Source organism: Pongo pygmaeus, chromosome 12 (genome assembly GCF_028885625.2).
Source record: "Pongo pygmaeus isolate AG05252 chromosome 12, NHGRI_mPonPyg2-v2.0_pri, whole genome shotgun sequence".
Taxonomy (NCBI): domain Eukaryota; kingdom Metazoa; phylum Chordata; class Mammalia; order Primates; family Hominidae; genus Pongo; species Pongo pygmaeus.
The window spans coordinates 68,425,484-68,445,663 of NC_072385.2; the positions used below are offsets into that span (position 1 = coordinate 68,425,484).

At 45.3% G+C, this 20,180-nt stretch overlaps 1 non-coding gene across 1 annotated transcript; it reads left to right on the forward strand.

Moving 5' to 3' along the window:
* Positions 1-721: 721 nt before the first annotated feature.
* On the forward strand, positions 722-784 carry LOC129030950 (U7 small nuclear RNA). Its single transcript, XR_008500841.1, has one exon. It is a non-coding gene; the product is annotated as a U7 small nuclear RNA (small nuclear RNA).
* Positions 785-20,180: the final 19,396 nt, after the last annotated feature.

The following is a 20,180-nucleotide window of genomic DNA, read 5'->3' on the forward strand; positions in this document are numbered from 1 at the left end:
CCACTCCCATGATAGCCCCCCAATTCATTACCCAATCACCTGTTAAAGGCTCTACCTGTTAATACTACCACATTGGGATTCAATTTCAATGAGTTTTGAAGGTGACAAATATCCAAACCATAGCACCTTCCATGGTTTCCGTTTTTACCAGCATACTGATGAATTTTAGTAACTATATTTCCAATTCTTTCTCTTGGAAATATATTATTTCTTTCTCTTTCTGACTGAATAACAAAATGATATTCAGGGAAAGTCTCCTGTTACATTCCAAACACAAGTGTTTGAATACCAGAATACAGCCGGGCATTGTGGCTTATGCCTGTAATCCTAGCACTTTGGGAGGCCGAGGCAGGTGGACCACTTGAGGTCAGGAGTTCGAGACCAGCCTGGCCAACATGGTGAAACCCCGTCTCTACTAAAAATATAAAAATTAGCTGGGCATGGTGGTGCACACCTGTAATCCCAGCTACTCAGGAGGCTGAGGCGGGAGAATTGCTTGAATCCAGGAGGTGGAGGTTGCAGTGAGCCAAGATAGAGCCACTGCACTCCAGCCTGGGCAACAGAGCAAGACTGTCTCAAACAACAACAACAACAACAAAAACCCATTAAAACAGTGGCCAGGGTGTGGTGGTGGCTCACGCCTGTAACCCCAGCACTTTGGGAGACTGAGGCAGAGGATTACTTGAGGTCAGGACTTGGAGGCCAGCCTGGGCAACCCACAAAGTGTTACAGCTCTTTTAGAATTTGTCTAGCAGGCTTTCCTGTTTTTTTCTGGAAAGCACCCCCCACCACCATCACCACCAAAAGAAAAGAAAAGAAAAAACAACAACAAGAACAACAAAAAACTCCATTAAAACAGAGACCTTGGCCTGGCACGGTGGCTCACACCTGTAATCCCAGCACTTTGGGAGGCCAAGGCGGGAGGATCACCTGAGGTCAGGAGACCAGCCTGCCAACATGGTGAATTCCCATCTCTACTAAAAATACAAAAATTAGCCAGGTGTGGTGGCTGTCGCCTGTAATTTCAGCTCCTCGGGAGGCTAAGGCAGGAGAATTGCTTGAACCCGGGAGGCGGAGGTTGCAGTGAACTGAGATCGTGCCACTGTACTCCAGTCTGGGTGACAGAGCAAGACTCCATCTCAGAAAAAAAAAAAAAAGGAGACCTTAAGACTGACAAAACACTCTTTGTAGCAATAAGATACCAACATGACAGAAAGGAGACCCAAAAAGAAATGGAAGTGTTTTACCCCAAAATACATTTATTCGACATACTTTGAAATGGCCCTGCAAAACTGTCCCTTGTGGGGAAAATCTCCATTCTGTAGAGAATCCTCTTCCCTTTCTAGGTGTTTCCTGATCCAGGAAATAATTATCTAAGAGTCTGACATCTTTTTAAGTCTAAGAAAGATTTACAATTCTATTCTCTCTGAGCCTGCTACCTGGAAGCTTCATCTGCATAATAAGAACCTTGGCCTCCACAACACCTTATCTACTTTATGGATACTTACTCCACTTTTATGGATTCCAGGTCTTTTAAGATAAACTCTTTCTACCAAGTGCCAATCAAAAAAATCTTTGAATCCACCTATGACCTGGAAGCCACTCTGCCCACTACTTTGAGTTGTCCCACCTCTCCAGACTGAAGCAATGTACATCTTACATGTATTGATGAATGTCTTATGTCTCCCTAAAATGTATAAAACCAAGCTGTAGCCCTACTGTCAGAGGTGTTCAAACAAGAGTGACTCTATTTTGAGTGAGGGCTAGGAAAATGAGGCTGACACTTGCTGGGCTGCAGTCCCAGAAAGTTAGGTATTCCTAGCCGCTAGATGTTTATGGTTAAGGGAACAAATTAATGATGTTTACTAAAACAGACCCAGAGTTGGAAGTGTCCAGATATCCCGATATCTGGAGAACAAAGGCATTCCTAATTTTGCTTTAAAGATAATAATATCAATTCTTGCAAAATACAGTAATTAAGAAAATTAATCCTTTATCACAAACCATTGTAGCAGAGCACATCTCCCCATATATACAAGCATTGTACCCAGGGTGGACGCATCCCTCCTCTTACTTTCGGGAACGTCCTACTCTCTTGGTGGAGTAGCTGTTCTTTCACCCCTTTACTTTCTTAATAAACTTGCTTTGACCGGGTGCGGTGGCTCACGCTTGTAATCCCAGCACTTTGGGAGGCCAAGGCGGGCGGATCACGAGGTTAGGAGTTCGAGACCAGCCTGACCAACGTGGTGAAACCCCGTCTCTACTAAAAATACAAAAATAAATAAATAAATAAACTTGCTTTTACTTTGCACTGTGGACTCATGCTGAATTCTTTCTTGTGCAAGATCCAAGAACCCTCTCTTGGGGTCTGGATTGGAACCCCTTTCCTGGAACACTATCACCTCGGGCACATGTTCTCAGGATCTCCTGGGGCTGTGTCACAGACCATGGCCACCCATATTTGGCTCAGAATAAATCTCTTCAAATATTTTATGGAGTTTGACTCTTTTCGTCCACACACACTACTTTACAGTAGCATGGGAAACAATTCTCCATGGGTCTCTCATGTTTTTGCATGTATCCTAACCAGAGGCACTGACAGTCTTTTTCCTTCCTTCCTTCCTTCTTTCCTTCCTTCCTTTCCTTCCCTCCTTCCTTCCTTCTCTCTCTCTTTTTTTTTTTTTTTTGAGGTGGAGTCTTGCTCTGTCACCCAGGCTGGAGTGCAATGGCACAATCTTGGCTCACTGCAACCTCCACCTCCCAGGTTCAAGCGATTCTCCTGCCTCAGCCTCCTGAGTAGCTGGGACTACAGGTGTGTGCCACCACACCTAGCTAATTTTTGTATTCTTTTAGAAACAAGATTTCACCATGTTGACCAGGCTGGTCTTGAACTCCTGACCTCAGGTGATCCGCCCAACTCGGCCACCCAAAGTGCTGGGATTACTGGCGTGAGCCACTGCACCTGGCCTTGTACTACCTTTTCAACAATAAGACCACCTCGGAAGATAGAGATATCACCTTCCACCAAAGCAGAATATAGGTCTGCTTGCAGTCCAGTATAATTAAGAGTGTTTTCCTCTTGGGTGAAGGTTGGGCAATGTGTTTGCTTGCAGCCCCCTATACAAAACTAGGGTTTTCTAAACTAGGAGTTTCTTTCCTATAATGCAACCCACCAGGTGTGCAGGCATCACCTGGACCTCATTGTATCACCTATAGGAGGAATTGGAGTTGAGGAACTAATGCAAGAAAATGACGATTCTTTGGCTACGACTCTCGCTGTGAGTAATAAACTGTCCTTTGACACAGATTTGCCTTGGTCACTATCCACAAAATTGGCAGACTATTTGCAGCTATTTGCAGCTACTAGCTATTTGCAAGTAGAATAAAATCTCAAGCCCTTCACAGTTATTGACACGAAGCAGCTATTTATTAACATTCATGGGGACTGGGCACAGGACTCATACCTGTAATTCCAACACTTTGGGAGGCCTAGGCAGACGATCCCTTGAGCCCAGGAGTTTGAGACCAGCCTTGGCAACATAGGGAGACCCCGTGTCTATTAAAAAAATACAAAAATTATTAGCCAAGCATGGTGGTGCACACTTATGGTCCCAGGTACTCAGGAGGCTGAGGTGGGAGTATTGCTTGAGCCTGAGAACGTGAGGCTGCAGTGAGCTGTGATGGAGCCACTGCACTCCAGCCTGGGTGACAGAGCAAGACTCTGTCTCAAAAAAAAAAAAAAAAAAAAAAAAAAATCACATTAATTATTTGGTGATCTGGAAGGAAATATTTTAAGCATTTTACACCTTGATATAATTAGTTGTCACTTATATATAGGTACTCTACGGTGTTTTATTTATGACAGAAAGTTTTGGGTTAACGTGTAACTGATTACACGTTTTCCTCTTTAAATGTTACAAAATACTGAGGCGGGCAGATCTCCTGAGGTCAGGAATTTGAGACCAGCCTGGCCAACATGGTGAAACCCCGTCTTTACTAAAAATACCAAAAAAAGTCGGGCATGGTGGCGCATGCCTGTAGTCCCAGCTACTCGGGAGGCTGAGGCAGGAGAATTGCTTGAACCTGGGAGGCGGAGGTTGCAGTGAGCCAAGATCATGCCACTGCACTCCAGCCTGGGCAACAGAGCGAGACTCTGTCTCAAAAAAAAAAAAACAAAAAAAAGAAAAAAAAATAATAATACAAAACAGCCTCCCCATGTGAGTTTTCACACCAAGCAGAAAAGCTTCTGCTTTTCAAAAGAGCTTCTCTGCTATTGAGTGGGAGAAACCTGTGTATTTGTTCATACTTACTGGTATATTGTTCTGCAAGTACCTTAACTCACCTTCTCAGGCATAAGCTTGGCATGGCCACAACCACCCCAAAAGCAGGGTCACATATTTTATTATTTTGCATTCCCCTCATACTTCCTATAAGCTTCTGTCCAAGTATAATCACTATGCCAATAAGGTGGATTATGCTTTCCCAAGATGGCAGCAAGGATATTTCCCACTCCACACACTTTTGTGCAATGCAACCATGCCACTCCCTTTCCAAGAGGTGGAGTCTATTTTTTTATCCCCTTGAATCTGGAAAGGCCTTCTGATTGCTCTGACAAATAGAATGTGGCAGAAGTAACACTGGGGAAGTTCAGGCATAGTCCTTAACTGGCCTGGCAGCTTTTGCTCCTGCCTCTTGGAACTCTTGCTTCTGGGCTGCTTCCTCTGAGAATTCAACCTTCATGTTGTGAGAAGCCCAGGCCACATGGGGAAGCCACAAGTAGGTGGGTGCCCTGGGTGGCAGCCTTAGCTGTGCTCTTAACCAACAGTCAGCATCACCTACCAGACAGGTCAAAGAGGCATCTTAGATGTCTAATCTAGTTGAGCCTTCAGATGACTACAGTTCCAGTTGGCATATGACTGCAACTGCAAGAAAGACACCGAGCAAGAACTGCTAAACTAAACGCAGCCAACCCAAAAAAACATAACAAAGTGTTACTTTAAGCAACATTGTTTTGGAGTAGCTTGTTGCACAGCCATAGATAACCGGAACAAAGAGGCCCCTGAATAAAGAATTTCACTTGAGCACGTAGTTTTAAACCCACCCTTATATCCTATTCTTTTTTTTTTTTTTTTTTGAGACAGCATCTCACTGTGTTGCCCTGGCTAGAGTGCAGTGGCGCGATCTCGGCTTACTGCAACCTCTGCCTCCTGGGTTCAAGCGATTATCCTGCCTCAGCCTCCTGAGTAGCTGAGACTACAGGCACGTGCCACCACGCCCGGCTAATTTTTGTATTTATGGTAGAGATGGGGTTTCACCATATTGGCCAGGCTGGTCTCGAACTCCTGACCTCGTGATCTGCCCACCTCGGCCTCCCAAAGTGCTGGGATTACAGGCATGAGCCACCGCGTTCGGCAAACCCATTCTTATATCCTTAAAGGCGGGAAGCAGGTTTTACTCATGATCTAGCATGTCAGCTTGTACTTAGTAGACATTATTTAAGCATTTTTATAAATTAATAAATGTCTACAAAACTAAAATCACTATAAATGATATATCTTCAACCCAAAACCTTTTTTTTTTTTTTTGAGACAGAGTCTTGTTCTGTCGCCCATGCTGGAATGCAGTGGCACGATCTCGGCTCACTGCAACCTCCGCCTCCCGGGTTCAAGCGATTCTCCTGCATCAGTCTCCTGAGTAGCTGGTATTACAGGCACATGCCACCATGCCTGGCTAATTTTTGTATTTTTAGTAGAGACAGGATTTCTCCATGTTGGTCAGGCTCCTCTCGAACTCCTGACCTCATGATTCACCCGCCTTGGCCTCCCAAAGTGCTAGGATTACAGGCACCAGCCACTGCTCCTGGCCCTTTTTTTTTTTTTTTTTTTTATTTATTTATTATTATTAAAGAGACAGTCTTCCTCTGTCACCCAGGCTGGAGTATAATGGCACAATCACAGCTTACTGCAGTTGGCGGAGCACGGTGGCTCATGCCTGTAATCCAAGCACTTTGGGAGGCCAAGGAGGGTGGATCACCTGAGGTCAGGAGTTCAAGACGTACCTGGCCAACATGGTGAAACCCTGTCTCTACCAAAAATACAAAATTAGCTGGGCACGGTGGCACATGTCAATAAAAAATCCCAGGTACTCAGGAGGCTGAGGCAGGAGAATTGCTTGAACCCAGGAGGTGGAGGTTGCAGTGAGCCGAGATCACGCCATTGCACTCCAGCCTGGGAGACAAAGCAAAAATCCATCTCAAAGAAAAAATAAAAAAGTTGTTTGCTTTCAAACCAAGCACTTAGAAATAGCTCTTCTTCCTTAATTTGAATTTATCTGGTTTCTTTTTGCTTTCTCTTGGGCATGGCCAGATCTCCAGACCAGAATCCAGACAACCTGTTTGACCACAATTCTGGGCTCATGTAGGAAGATATTCTGAAACTGGTTCTGTATGGTTGGGCAACAATTTGAATCTGATGTTATTGTGATAGCTCAGCTTGGAGGCTCATTCACCACCGTTTTGAAGGGCTTGAGAATGTTGATCATAATTCTGGGAATACAATCTTCAGATACCATAAAGTGTTTTTGTCTCAAAAAATAGTCATTGGGAAACATAGCAGTGGACAGTGCTGGGGTTCAGAAGCCAATACCCTCAAATATGGTGCTTTGACATGCTTAACTGAACCAGCAGCCTCCAGGCCTCTCTAATCTTCTCCCTGACCCCCACCCACCATCTCTCCCAAAGCACAATAAAGTTCTTTATCAGCCTAAGATCTGGAACCACCAAAAGGAATAATGGTTTTTCCTCCCCCTCCCTGTAGGACCAAGAATGTAACCATACCTGGGCTGGGCGCGATGGCTCACGCCTGTAATCCCAACACTTTGGGAAGCCAAGGTGGGCGAATCACGAGGTCAGGAGTTCGAGACCAGCCTGACCAACATGGTAAAACACTGCCTCTACTAAAAATATAAAAATTAGCCGGGCATGGTGGCACGTGCCTGCAATCCCAGCTACTCAGGAGGCTGCGGCAGGAGAATCGCTTGAACCTGGGAGGCAGAGGTTACGATGAGCTGAGATCGCCCCACTGGACTCCAGCCTGGGTGACAGAGCGAGACTCCATCTCAAAAAAAAAAAAAAAAAAAAAAAAGAATGTAACCACACCTGAACAGACCCTTTCACAAGTACAAATTAATCTCTTTTTTCTGATCCATTTTTTTTTTTTTTTGAGACGGAGTTTTGCTGTCTCCCAGGCTGGAGTGCAGTGGCGCAATCTTGGCTCACTGCAAGCTGCATCTCCCTGATTCACGCCATTCTCCTGCCTCAGCCTCCTGAGTAGCTGGGACTACAGGCGCCCGCCACCACGCCCGGCTAATTTTTTGTATTTTTAGTAGAGACAGGGCTTCACCGTGTTAGCCAGGATGGTCTCGATCTCCTGACCTCGTGATCCGCCTGCCTCGGCCTCCCAAAGTGCTGGGCGTGAGCCACCGCGTCCAGTCACTCTGATCCATTCTTTGTCCCTAGTAATCCCTTCAACAGAAATCCTCTTACAACTCCTGTAGCCTGTTTTGCCAGGATGGTATATAAGCTTCTGAACTCCCTCAGGTATATAGGTAATCACCCTGTGGTTCTTCCCATGTACAAGTTCATAAAATTTGTATGCCTTTTCCCCTATTCATCTGCCTTTGGTGAGTTGATTTTTTTTTTTTTTTTTTTTTTTTTTTGAGATGGAGTCTTGCTCTGTCTCCCAGGCTGGAGTGCAATGGCGCGATCTCAGCTCACTGCAACCTCCGCCTCCCAGGTTCAAGCGATTCTCCTGCCTCAGCCTCCCGAGTAGCTGGGACTACAGATGCGTGCCACTATGCCTGGCTAATTTTTTGTATTTTTAGTAGAGATAGGGTTTCACCGTGTTAGCCACCAGGATGATCTCAATCTCCTTACCTCAAGATCCGCCTGCCTCAGCCTCCCAAAGTGCTGGGATTACAGGTGTGAGCCACCGTGCCTGGCCAGTGAGTTGATTTTTTCAGCAACTCTTCAGAGGGCAAAGGGGAAGTTTCCCTTGGCCTCTACAACAGAATGTTCTCCACCCCCTCCATCAGCCTTCATAGTATGCCTCTACCCTCTCACTTCCTGTGCTCCAGCCTCGCTGATTTTGCAAGTCCTTAAATACATCATGTTCCTTCCTGCCGCAGGACCTTTGCACATGCTATCTCAGCCTGCCACATCCACCTCTCCACTTCCTCAAGCCAAACTCAACATTTTGCATTAGCTCAAAGATGAGTTTCTCAAAGATGCTTTTTCTGACCTCTGCAGAATTGGTAAGGTGCCCCAGTTATATGTTCCTATTGCACCCTATATTCCTCCACAGCATGTTTCATAACTGTAACTACATATCCTTAATTGTGTAATTACTTTATTTCTCCTAAGGTGCATATTTTTGACATGTTTATGACATAGCTTACCTTAAACATTAACATGGCTTACTATTGTACTGCCATCCTCAACATAATTTTACCATTCCAGGAAATGCTTATCAATGAAGATAAAAGTTGAAAATAGCCTGGGCATGGTGGCTCACGCCTGTAATCCCAGCACTTTGGGAGGCCAAGGCGGGTGGATCACCTGAGGTCAGGGGTTCGAGAACAGCCTGGGTAAACTGGTGAAACCCTGTCTCTATTAAAAATACAAAAAATTTAGCTGGGCATGGTGGCAGGCGCCTGTAATCCCAGCTACTCAGGAGGCTGAAGCAGGAGAATCACTTGAACACAGGAGGTGGAGGTTGCAGTGAGCCAGGATTGCGCCATTGCACTCCAGCCTGGGCAACAGAGCGAGACTCTGTCTCAAAAAAAAAGTTGAAAATAATTTTATTGTTGATTTCAGGACTTCCAGAAAGACCCGTCAATTATTTAAAATAAGGCATCAAATGACGAATTGTATCCCAAAATTCTTTGAACCCCTTGCCTCGAATTGCTGTGACTACCAATCCTAAATTGTTGTATCATGACTCTTACCCAGGGCCAGCCAAGACTTCCCTTTTCCTTCATTAAAAGATTCTCCTTAAACCAAATTTTTACAGCTCAATAAATAGCCCAATCTTGCCCTTACTTTCCTCTGAGATGCTACAAACAGACTGTCTAGAAAGTGCTCTGCCTTACCAGAATAAGCAATAAACTAAATTTTGTCTTAGTGATGTTGCTTTGGTGATATTTTGGGGAAGACATTTTTGATACTAACATCTAATCAATGTGTATATTTAATGTGGTAGCACTTTTTTTTCTTTCCTGAAAAGCTGTTATGAAACCCACTGTGGCAATCAATGGTGCCTCAGATTTGAGGAAATACAGTAATTGATCAATAGATCTCTCTCATGAAATTTTTTTTTTTTTGAGACAGAGTCTCAGTCTATTGCTCAGGCTGGAGTGCAATGGCACGATTTTGGCTCACTGCAACCTCTGCTTCCTGGGTTCAAGTGATTCTTCTGCCTCAGCCTCCCAAGTAGCTGGGATTATAGGTGCATGCCACCACGCCCAGGTAATTTTTGTATTTTAGTAGAAATAAGATTTCACCATATTGGCAAGGCTGGTCTTGAACTCCTGACCTCAAGTGATCCACCTGCCTCAGCCTCCCAAAGTGCTAGGATTACAGGCATGAGCCACCACGCCCAGCCTCTCATGAGAATTTACATTATCCATGAGGGTCTAGACTTGGTGAGTTTTGATCACTAGTATATCTCCATATCACAACAGAATAGGTAATTAATACATAATTGAATGAATGAGTGGATTAACGAATAGTTGAAAGGTCAACACAGAATGAATTTCATGGAGTATGCAAAGGCAACTCTTACTGATAAGACTTCCTGGCTGACCCTCTTGTGGCAAAGTGAGTAGGAAACGATAACTGCACTTTGTCACCCTTCCACTCTAACCCAATTCCAGAGAATATTGCTCAATATATAACATTTTACATGGAGCTGATGTGAACTCATATTGTCATGTAGCTGCTTATCTGCTCGTTCAGGATTCTGATTTGCCCAGCCTAGTTATATGGTATCACCATTAGATAAAATAGAAGTTGTCCACAGGGTTGTCAATGACAAGGGAGCGAAGATGGGTTCCTTTGGGGAACACAGCATGTTGTTATGGCTTGGCTGACAGAAGAGTGTCAGCCCACATTGAGTAACCAGTGAGGAAGGCTATGGTGCCACACCCATAGGTGGTGCCACAGCAGCAGCAATCTGTCATAAGAGAGCCATTACTGAGATTTATCAAACAATGGTTTGGTTGATACAAGCCTCTCATTGTTACATACATATTAGAATACAAGTGACCAGAGGATTGTGACTTGCTTTTTTATTGAGTTTATCTAGAAACTTCACATATTAAACATTTCTTCAGTGCTTAAAACATCTTAGACACTGTGTAAGGTGCTTTGAGATATATAATGTTTTTATTTTTTAGAGATGGGATCTTGCTATGTTACACACGCTGGAATGCAGTGGCACACGACATCCCCCAAACTCCTGGGCTCAAGCAATCTTCCTACCTTAGCCTCTCAAGTAGCTGGAACCAGAGACACATACTACGGTGCCCAGTGATATAATGATTTTTTGTGTGTGTGAGATGGACAGTCTGGCTCTGTCACCCAGGCTGGAGTGCAGTGGCACGATCTCGGCTCACTGCAACCTCCACCTCTTGGGTTCAAGTGATTCTCCTGTCTCAGCCTCCCAAGTAACTGGGACTACAGGCACATTGCATGCCTCGCTAATTTTTGTATTTTTGTATTTTTATTTATTTATTTTTGAGACGGAGTTTCGCTCTTGTTGCCCAGGTGGAGTGCAATGGCGCTATCTTGGCTCACTGCAACCTCCGCCTCCTGGGTTCAAGCGATTTTCCTGCTTCAGCCTCCTGAGTAGCTGGATTATAGGCGCTCGCCGCCTTACTTGGCTAATTTTTGTATTTTTAGTAGAGACGGGGTTTCACCATGTTGGCCAGGCTAGTCTCGCCGCCCGCCTTGGCCTCCCAAAGTGCTGGGATTACAGAGGTGAGCCACCACGCCTGGCCAGAAAGTGGACTTTAAACTGCATCTTTAGAATGAGCAAGACTTGAAGAAATAGAGAAAGGAGGCATGCTTCAGGTCTAGATTTTGGGAAAGGAGACAAAAGCAGAGGGAGTTTACGTTTTTGAGGCATCCTCTATGGAAGGCACTTCCACAAACATCAGCTTCATTTAATCATCTCAAAGAATGTGTAGGACAGTGATGGTAAATGAGGGCCCTGCCCTCAAGGGTACAAATATGACACTTATAACAATGAGACAACAATAGATGTTAAGTTAGAAAACACTGAACTGAATATAATCAGGTGTGGCTCAGCTCTTCTTTGCTGGTGAATTTCTTTTTTTTTTTTGAGACAGAGTCTCACTCTGTCGCCCCGTCTGGAATGCAGTGGCATGATCTTGGCTCACTGCAATCTCTGCCTCCTGGGTTCAAGCGATTCTCCTGCCTCAGCCTCCTGAGTAGCTAGGAGTACAGGCACATGCCACCATGCCTGGCTAATTTGTGTATTTTCAGTAAAGATGGGGTTTCCCCGTGTTGGCCAGGCCGGTCTCAAACTCCTGACCCCAAGTGATCTGTCTGCCTTGGCCTCCCAAAGTGCTAGAATTATAGGAGTGAGCCACCACGCCCGGCTTGCTGGTGGATTTCTTAGGTTCCAGGAACTAAGTCCTAAAGCTATCCTGATTGACTAAGATCAGGTAGGTGGGTGAACGGTGGGTAAGGTTGGAGGTATGCTCTGAAACAGGTCATCCAGGTTGATTAACTGAGCCTTGTGTCACCCTGAGCCCAGGGTATATGGAATGGTTCCGAGCCCTATTTAGAGAATTTCAATTTGACTTTATCCAACACAGTTGTGGCCTGCCCTACCTATTGCCGAAGGCCACACGATAGTGGCCTTGGCAGTACTCTGGCCTCATATGGAATATTTCACCATGGGAGCTGGGAGTCAGGGAACTAGGTGTTCAGGTAGATGTTCCTTTCAGAGGATCAAAGGCCTGGACTCTGGTATCTACAGTAGATCCCTTCTTTTGCCCTTTCTTCCCACTGACCATGCCTGGATGGACAGAATTTTTTTTTTTTTTTTTTTTTTTTTTTTTTGAGATGGAATCTCGCTCTGTCTCCCAAGGTCTGGAGTGCAGTGGCACAATCTAAGCTCACTGCAACCTTTGCCTCCCAGGTTCAAGCAATTCTCCTGCCTCAGCCTCCCAAGTAGCTCGGATTATAGGCATCTGCCACCATGCCCCAATAATTTTTTGTATTTTTAGTGGAGACAGGGTTTCACCACGTTGGCCATGCTAGTCTCAAACTTCTGACCTCAGGTGATTCCCTCACCTTAGCCTCCCAAAGTTCTGGGATTATAGGCGTGAGCCACCATGCCCTGCCTGAAATTTCTGATCTGTTAGGCATCAATGTATTACTCCTTTTCCTGGAAGATGGGCTGATTTATTTTTGGCTGAGGAAAAAGTAAAAAGATTTATGTCATCCTAAAGCTTATTAATATGACAGTTCTGGCCAGGCTCGGTGGCTCATGCCTGTAATCCCAGCACTCTGGGAGGCCGAGGCAGGTGGATCACCTGAGGACAGGAGTTCAAGACCAGCCTGGCCAACATGGTGAAACCCTGTCTCTACTAATAGTACAAAAATTAGCCAGGCGTGATGGCGCACACCTGTAATCCCAGCTACTCGGGAGGCTGAGGCAGGAGAATCGCTTGATCCCAGGAGGTGGAGGTTGTAGTGAGCCAAGATCACACCATTGCACTCCAGCTTGGGCGACAAGAGTGAAACTCCATCTCAAAAAGAAAAAAAAAAATGACAGTTTTTCCTGAGGAGCCCATCAACGAATACGTCCAACATCTATTAGGTATAAAGCACTGTGCTAAATGCTGGTGGGAAAGAGTACAGAAGGGTAAAGACAGCTTCCTGCACTCAAGGAGCTTATAGTCTAGCTGGAAAAACAAAACATACACATGTAGAAAACATACACATGTAAAATTATAACTAATTGTATACTAATTGCTATCCAATGGAACTTTCTGCAGTGATGGAAATAGTCTCTATCTGCCCTAATATGGTAGCCACTAGCCACATGTAGCTGCTGAGCACTTGAAATATGGATAGCACAACTGAGGAGCTGAATAATTGAAATTTAACTTAATTTTAAACACATTAAATAGCCATATGTGTCTCATGGCTTCTTTTATTATTATTTTTTTTTAGACAGAGTTTTGCTCTAGTTGCCCAGGCTGGAGTGCAATGGTGCGATCTCGGCTCACCGCAACCTCCACCTTGCAGGTTCAAGCGATTCTCCTGCCTCAGCCTTCCCAAGTAGCTGGGATTATAGGCATGCGCCACCAAGCCCAGCTAATTTTGTATTTTTAGTAGAGATGGGGTTTCTCCATGTAGGTTAGGCTGGTCTTGAACTCCCGACCTCAGGTGATCCGCCCAGCCTCCTAAAGTGCTGGGATTACAGGCGTAAGCCACCGCGCCCGGCCTTTTTTTTTTTTTTTTTAATGGCTTCTTCATTGGACAGCTTAGTATGAGACGTTCCATGCGCACTAAAAAGAAGAACCAAGGTAGATCACAAAAAATAAGGTCATCCATTTCAGGTTGATGTGGACAGGTAAGGTTTCCAGGAAGGGGTCCCGACTAGAGTTGGGACCTTAAAGACATGTAGGATTCTGATAGGAGAATAAGTAGAAAGTAATATTAGCTTCTGGGAATTTTCAGAGAACTGTTGAGGAAACCAGAGAGTAAATATGGAACAGAGTTGAGTCCTCTTCTGGCTTTCATTTCATCTATGGTGTTAAAAAGATAATTGGAGGCTGGGTGCAGTGGCTCACACCTGCAATACTTTGGGAGGCTGAGGGAGGCAGATCTCTTGAGCCCAGAAGTTCCAGACCACCATGGGCAACATGGTGAAACCCCATCTCCACAAAAAATAAAAACATTAGCTGGGCATGGTGGTGTGCACCTATGGTTCCAGCTGCTTGGGAGGCTGAGGAGGGAAGATCGCTTGAGCCTGGGATGTGGAGATGGCAGTGGGCCATGATCAGGCCACTGCACTCCAGCCTGGGTGACAGAGTGAGACCCTGTCTCAAAAGAAAAAAAAAAGACGACGAAAACAAAAACAAAAACAAAACTCAACACCGCTTGAGAATTTATTGTTTGTTCCAGTCAAAACTTGAGGATAAGGAGATAAGCCCTGAACCCCCTCTTATTTTAGAACTTATTTTTAGCACTTATTTTAGAAGTTTGCAATTATATGGCCAAGTGTGGTTGCTCATGCCTATAATCTCAGCACCTTGGGAGGCAAAGGTGGGAGGATCACTAGAGCCCAGGAGTTCAAAACGAGCATGGGCAACACAGGGACACCTCATCTCTCTCTCTCTCTTTTTTTTTGAGACGGAGTTTGGCTCTTGTTGCCCAGACTGGAGTGTAGTGGTGCGATCTCGGCCCACCGCAACCTCTGCCTCCCAGGTTCAAGCGATTCTCCTGCCTCAGCCTCCCGAGTAGCTGGGATTACAGGCATATGCCACCATGCCCGGCTAGTATTGTATTTTTAGTAGAGACGGGGCTTCTCCTTGGTCAGGCTGGTCTCAAACTCCTGACCTCAGGTGATGTGCCCGCCTCAGCCTCCCAAAGTGTTGGGATTACAGGCGTGAGCCACCGCGCCCAGCCACCTCATCTCTACTAAATATACACATATATGAAAGTTTGCAATTATAAATCCCTTTTCTGCCCTTTGAGATGTAAATCTACCAGCCAAAATGGTTCTTCGAGGACCTGAAAGCCTCTCTTTGAAAGGCCAACATTCAAGGAGGTAACTCTTGCCCTTACTCCCAGCCCAGTGGGCACCTTGCTGTAACTTGCACCACTGCCTCCTGTCATAAAGATGCAAAAAGTTTATTTCTCCTCCAGATAAGTGCCAGTGAACAATCCCAGGTGGCCTAATCATATGGACTAGCCCCCTTAACACCCCTCAATGCCTTTCCCTTAGCACATCACAGCCTTTAAAAAGTCTCCTGCCTTTTGCTTCCACGATGTTGAGTTCGGCTTACACTGGGCACTCTTCCTTATTGCAATAGTTATTTCTGAATAAAGTCTATCTTTATTTTAACTAGTGCCTGGCTTTGTTTACCTTTGATAGTTCTATTTTTTGTGCTGATTCAGAAGGGGAACAGTGTCCAGTATTTCTAGCACTTTCACACCAGGGCAGCTCTAAGTCTGACCTCAAGCCACACAGCACTGCCTACCTTCCTCCTCCATCCCACTCTAAGCCCCTCCTTGTCTGTTTGCTCACTTGGGGCCTTGGTTCCCTTGTGGGAAGGTAAGCTGGATATCTCTGGGTTATCTTTAGCTCCTCCCTTCATGCCTTTAGAGTCTATCTCCTCCTCTCTGGCATCTCCCCTTCTTTCCCTTCTTGATGCAACTGCCCTAGGTCAGGATACAACATCTCTTGCCTGAATGAATCTAATGACCTTTTTTTTCTTATTTATTTATTTATTTTTTATAGAGATGGGAGTCTACCTATGTTGACCAGACTGGTCTCATGGAACTTCTGGCCTCAAGCAATCCTCCCATCTCTGCCTCCTAAAGTGCTGGGATTACAAGGCTGAGACACCATGCCCAGCTTTAATGACCTTTTAACTAATCTTCCTACCTCCAGTTTCCACAGAGCTCCCAAGAGTTCCTTCTAAAACACTGAACTGGGCTGGGCATGGTGGCTCACGCCTGTAATCCCAGCACTCTGGGAGGCAGAGGGAGGCGGATCACAAGGTCAGGAGTTCGAGACCAGTCTGGCCAACATACTGAAATGCTTTCTCTACTAAAAATGCAAAAATTAGCCAGTTGTGGTGGCAGGCATCTGTAATCCCAGCTACTAGGGAGGCTGAGGCAGGATAATTGCTTGAACCCAGGAGGCAGAGGTTGCAGTGAGCTGAAATCGTGCCACTGGACTCCAGCCTAGGTGACAGAGCGAGACTCTGTCTCAAAAAATAAAATAAAATAAAATAAAATAAAATAAAATAAAATAAACACTGAACTGATGAGCTCACATCCCTTTCTTCTCATTACTCTTCTTGGCTCTCCACTGCCTACTGAATAGAGTCTAAATCCCTTAGCAGGCATCAGGGCTCCCCATGATCTGACCTTAGCCTAAACTTCTCCCACTTCATCTCCCATGGAACCTGCGATCACTATTCCTTAAACACATGTGCATTTTCACACATTTGTGATTCTGCTTACATCCTCTTGTCATTCTGAGATAAATGTCCTCCTCACTCCCATTTCTGCCAATGATCAAAATTTTATCCCTTTTTAAGACCTAACTCAAATAATACCTCCTTCAGGAAACTGTTCCCAGTTGTTTGAGTTGGAATTGTTTCTTTCCTCTGTACTTCCACTTTTCATTTTTTTTTTTTTTAGATGGAGTCTCACTGTCGCCCAGGCTAGAGTGCGGTGATGCAATCTCAGCTCACTGCAACCTCTGCCTCCTGAGCTCAAGTGACCCTCCTGCCTCAGCCTCCCAGGTAGCTGGGAACACAGATGTGTGTCACCACGCCTGGCTAATTTTTGTATTATATTTTTGGTAGACATGGGATTTCACCATGTTGCCTAGGCTGGTCTCAAACTCCCGAGTTCAAGTGATCCACCCACCTCAGCCTACCAAAGTGCTGGGATTACAGGCATGAGCCACCATGCCCAGCCCACTTTGTATCTTTTTTTTTTTGAGATGGACTCTCGCTCTGTCTCCCAGGCTGGAGTGCAGTGGCACGATCTTGGCTCACTGCAACCTCTGCCTCCTGGGTTCAAGCGATTCTTCGGCCTCAGCCTTCTGAGTAGCTGGGATTACAGGCGCCCGCCACTGCGCCTGGCTAATTTTTGTATTTTTAGTAGAGACGGGGTTCGAACTCCTGACCTTGTGATCCACAGGCCTTAGCCTCCCAAAGTGCTGGGATTACAGGGGTGAGCCACTGCGCCCAGCCAAATGAGGTATAATTTATGTACAGTTAGGTTACCCCTTTTTGGTACACAGTTGTTGTTGTTGTTGTTGTTTTTGAGATGGAGTCTTGCTCTGTCACCCAGGCTGGAGTGCAGTGGCACTGTCTCAGCTCACTACAACCTCTACCACCCAGGTTCAAGCAATTCTCCTGTCTCAGCCTCCCCAGTAGCTGGGACTACAGGCACATGCCACCATGCCCGGCAAATTTTTGCATTTTTAGTAGAGACAGGGTTTCACCATAATGATCAGGTTGGTCTTAAACTCCTGGCCTCAGGTGATCCACCTGCCTCAGCCTCCCAAAGTGCTGGGATTACAGGAGTGAGCCACTACGCCCGGCCTCAGCACATAGTTCTAAGAGTTTTGACAAGCATATGCATTTGAGTTACTAATCATCACCACAATGAAGATATAGGATATTTCCACCAAATCAAAAAGTTCCTAGCCTGGGAAACATAGTGAGACCCCATCTCTTTAAAAAATTTTAAAATTAACTGGGCATAATGGCACATGCCTATAGTCCCAGCTACTTGAGAAGCTGAGGTGGATCACTGGAGCCCAGGAGGTTGAGGCTGCAGCGATCTGTGACCACGCCACTGCACTCCAGCCTGGGTGACAGAGCGAGACCCTGTCTCAGAAAACAAAAACAAAAACAAAAATGTTCCCTTGTGTCTCTTTGTAGAAAATTTCCTCCTCCCATTCCTAGTTTCTGGCAATCATTGGTCTGATTTCTGTTCCTATACAGTTTGTATTATTTTAATCTATTTTTGCATTTTTCCTATAGGCCTTGTCTGTGTTCTCATCTTTCTTCTGCTGGATCTTGATTTCGTTGAAGACAGAAAGCTGTAATAATTTATCTTTGTATTCCTCACTTGTGTTCCAAACACAAGTACAAAACACATTTACTATGTGTCAGGTCATAAACATTTGATAAAAGCAGGAGGGAGGAAAAGGAAAAGGAAGGAAGAAACAACTTTTAAAAAGAAAGAAAAAAGCAAGCTAATGAACAAACGGACAAACAGCCCTAGGATAATTCTGATTCAACAATAGGGCAGCCAACAAGGCTCACACTAGTTTAATGAATTAGATTCTGAGTTATTCACTTGAGCTAGAAATGTAACTACTTCTAAAAACCTAAACATAAAATATATATTAAAATTTGAGCTGGGTGCAGGAGCTCACGCCTGTAATCCCAGCACTTTGGGAGGCTGAGACGGGCTGACCACCTGAGGTCAGGTGTTCGAGACCAGCCTGGCCAACATGGTGAAAGCCCGTCTGGTCTCTACTAAAAATACAATAAATTAGCTGGATGTGGTGGTGCGCACCTGTAATCCTAGCCACTTGGGAGGTTGAAGCCGGGGAATAGCTTGAACCCGGGAGAGGGGAGGTTGCAGTGAGCTGAGATTGTGCCACTGCACTCCAGCCTGGGAGACAGAGTGAGACTCCGTCTCAAAACAACAACAACAAAAAACACACACAAAAATATATATATTAAAGTTTGAGTCAGCAAAACTTTTAAAAAGTTTAATTTTTAGCCACTTTAAATTTGGAAAGGAAGTCTTAATGTAATTGCACATAAATTTCAGTGGGGGTAGAAAACACCCACCTACCATTCCCAGGCTAAGCTGCCTCTGATCTCTTCGCATAATATTCTACAACACGGTAGCTAAGCTATGAGGCTTTCTGTCCTTGGTACGCAGCAGGTACACTTAAGACTTTCAGAGAAGCTGAGAGAAGTAGATGTTGGGGCCCAGGACATACCACCTCAAATATCACTCTAGGGGATCAGAATATGCTCTCCTAAAATATTCTTCTTTGGTGGCATATTTTGAGCTGGTTATTCTGAGAAACTGCAGACACAGGAGTAGCTCTGAAAAGCTGTCCTTTTGTAAAGTAAGTTTATGTCTATAAAGGAAATCTACATTAGTAACGTATGAGAGAGAGGGCTGCCTCAAGATAACTTTTATTACCTGAGAGACTTTTTATCTGCATGGCAGGACAATCTTTCTTTACCACGCATTTCCCCTCTTGCCCTCCTGTAGCTTATCATTACCTCTCCCAAGGCCCCAAGCCCCAGTTTTTTTTTTGTTTTTTTTTTTTGAGATGGAGTCTTGCTCTATTACCTAGGCTGGAGTACAGTGGTGTGATGTCTGTTTACTGCAACCTCTGCCTCCCGGGTTGAAGATATTCTCCCGCCTCAGCTACCTGAGTAGCTGGGATTACAGGTACCCGCCACCATGCCCGGCTAACTTTTTCAATTTTTTTTTTTTTTGATATTGAGTCTCGCTCTGTTGCCCAGGCTGGAGTGCAGTGGCACAATCTCGGCTCACTGCAATCTCCGCCTCCCAGGTTCAAGCAATTCTCCTGCCTCAGCCTCCCGAGCAGCTGGGATCACAGATGTGTGCCATCACGCCCAGCTGGTTTTTGTATTTTTAGTAGAGACGGGTTTTCACCATATTGGTCAGGCTGGTCTTGAACTCCTCAAATGATCCACCCGCCTTGGCCTCCCAAAGTGCTGGGATTACAGGCGTGAGCCACTGTGCCCGCCCAATTTTTTGTGTTTTTAGTAGAGACAGGGTTTCGCCAGGTTGGCCAGGCTGGTCTCAAACTCTTGACCTCTAGTGATCCGCCCACCTCGGCCTCTCAAAGAGCTGGGATCACAGCCGTAAGCCGTAAGCCACCGTGCCTGGCACCAAGCCCTATCAAGCCCTATTCTTTTTTTTTTTTTGAGATGGACTCTCGCTCTGTAGCCCAGGCTGGAGTGCAGTGGTGACATCTCAGCTCACTGCAAGCTCCGCCTCCTGGGTTCACGCCATTCTTCTGCCTCAGCCTCCGGAGTAGCTGGGGCTACAGGCACCCGCCACCATGCCCAGGTAATTTTGTTTTTGTATTTTTAGTAGAGACTGGGTTTCACTGTGTTAGCCAGGATGATCTTGATCTCCTGACCTCGTGATCCACCCGCCTTGGCCTCCCAAAGTGCTGGGATTAGAGGCGTGAGCTACTGCACCCGGCCACCAAGCCGTATTCTTTTCTGTAGCTCAGGATGCTTCAATCATCAGACCCTTCTTGGAGTCTCTTATTTTGAGGAACTCCCATGCATATGTACTTAATCAAATATGATTTTCTCCTGTTAAT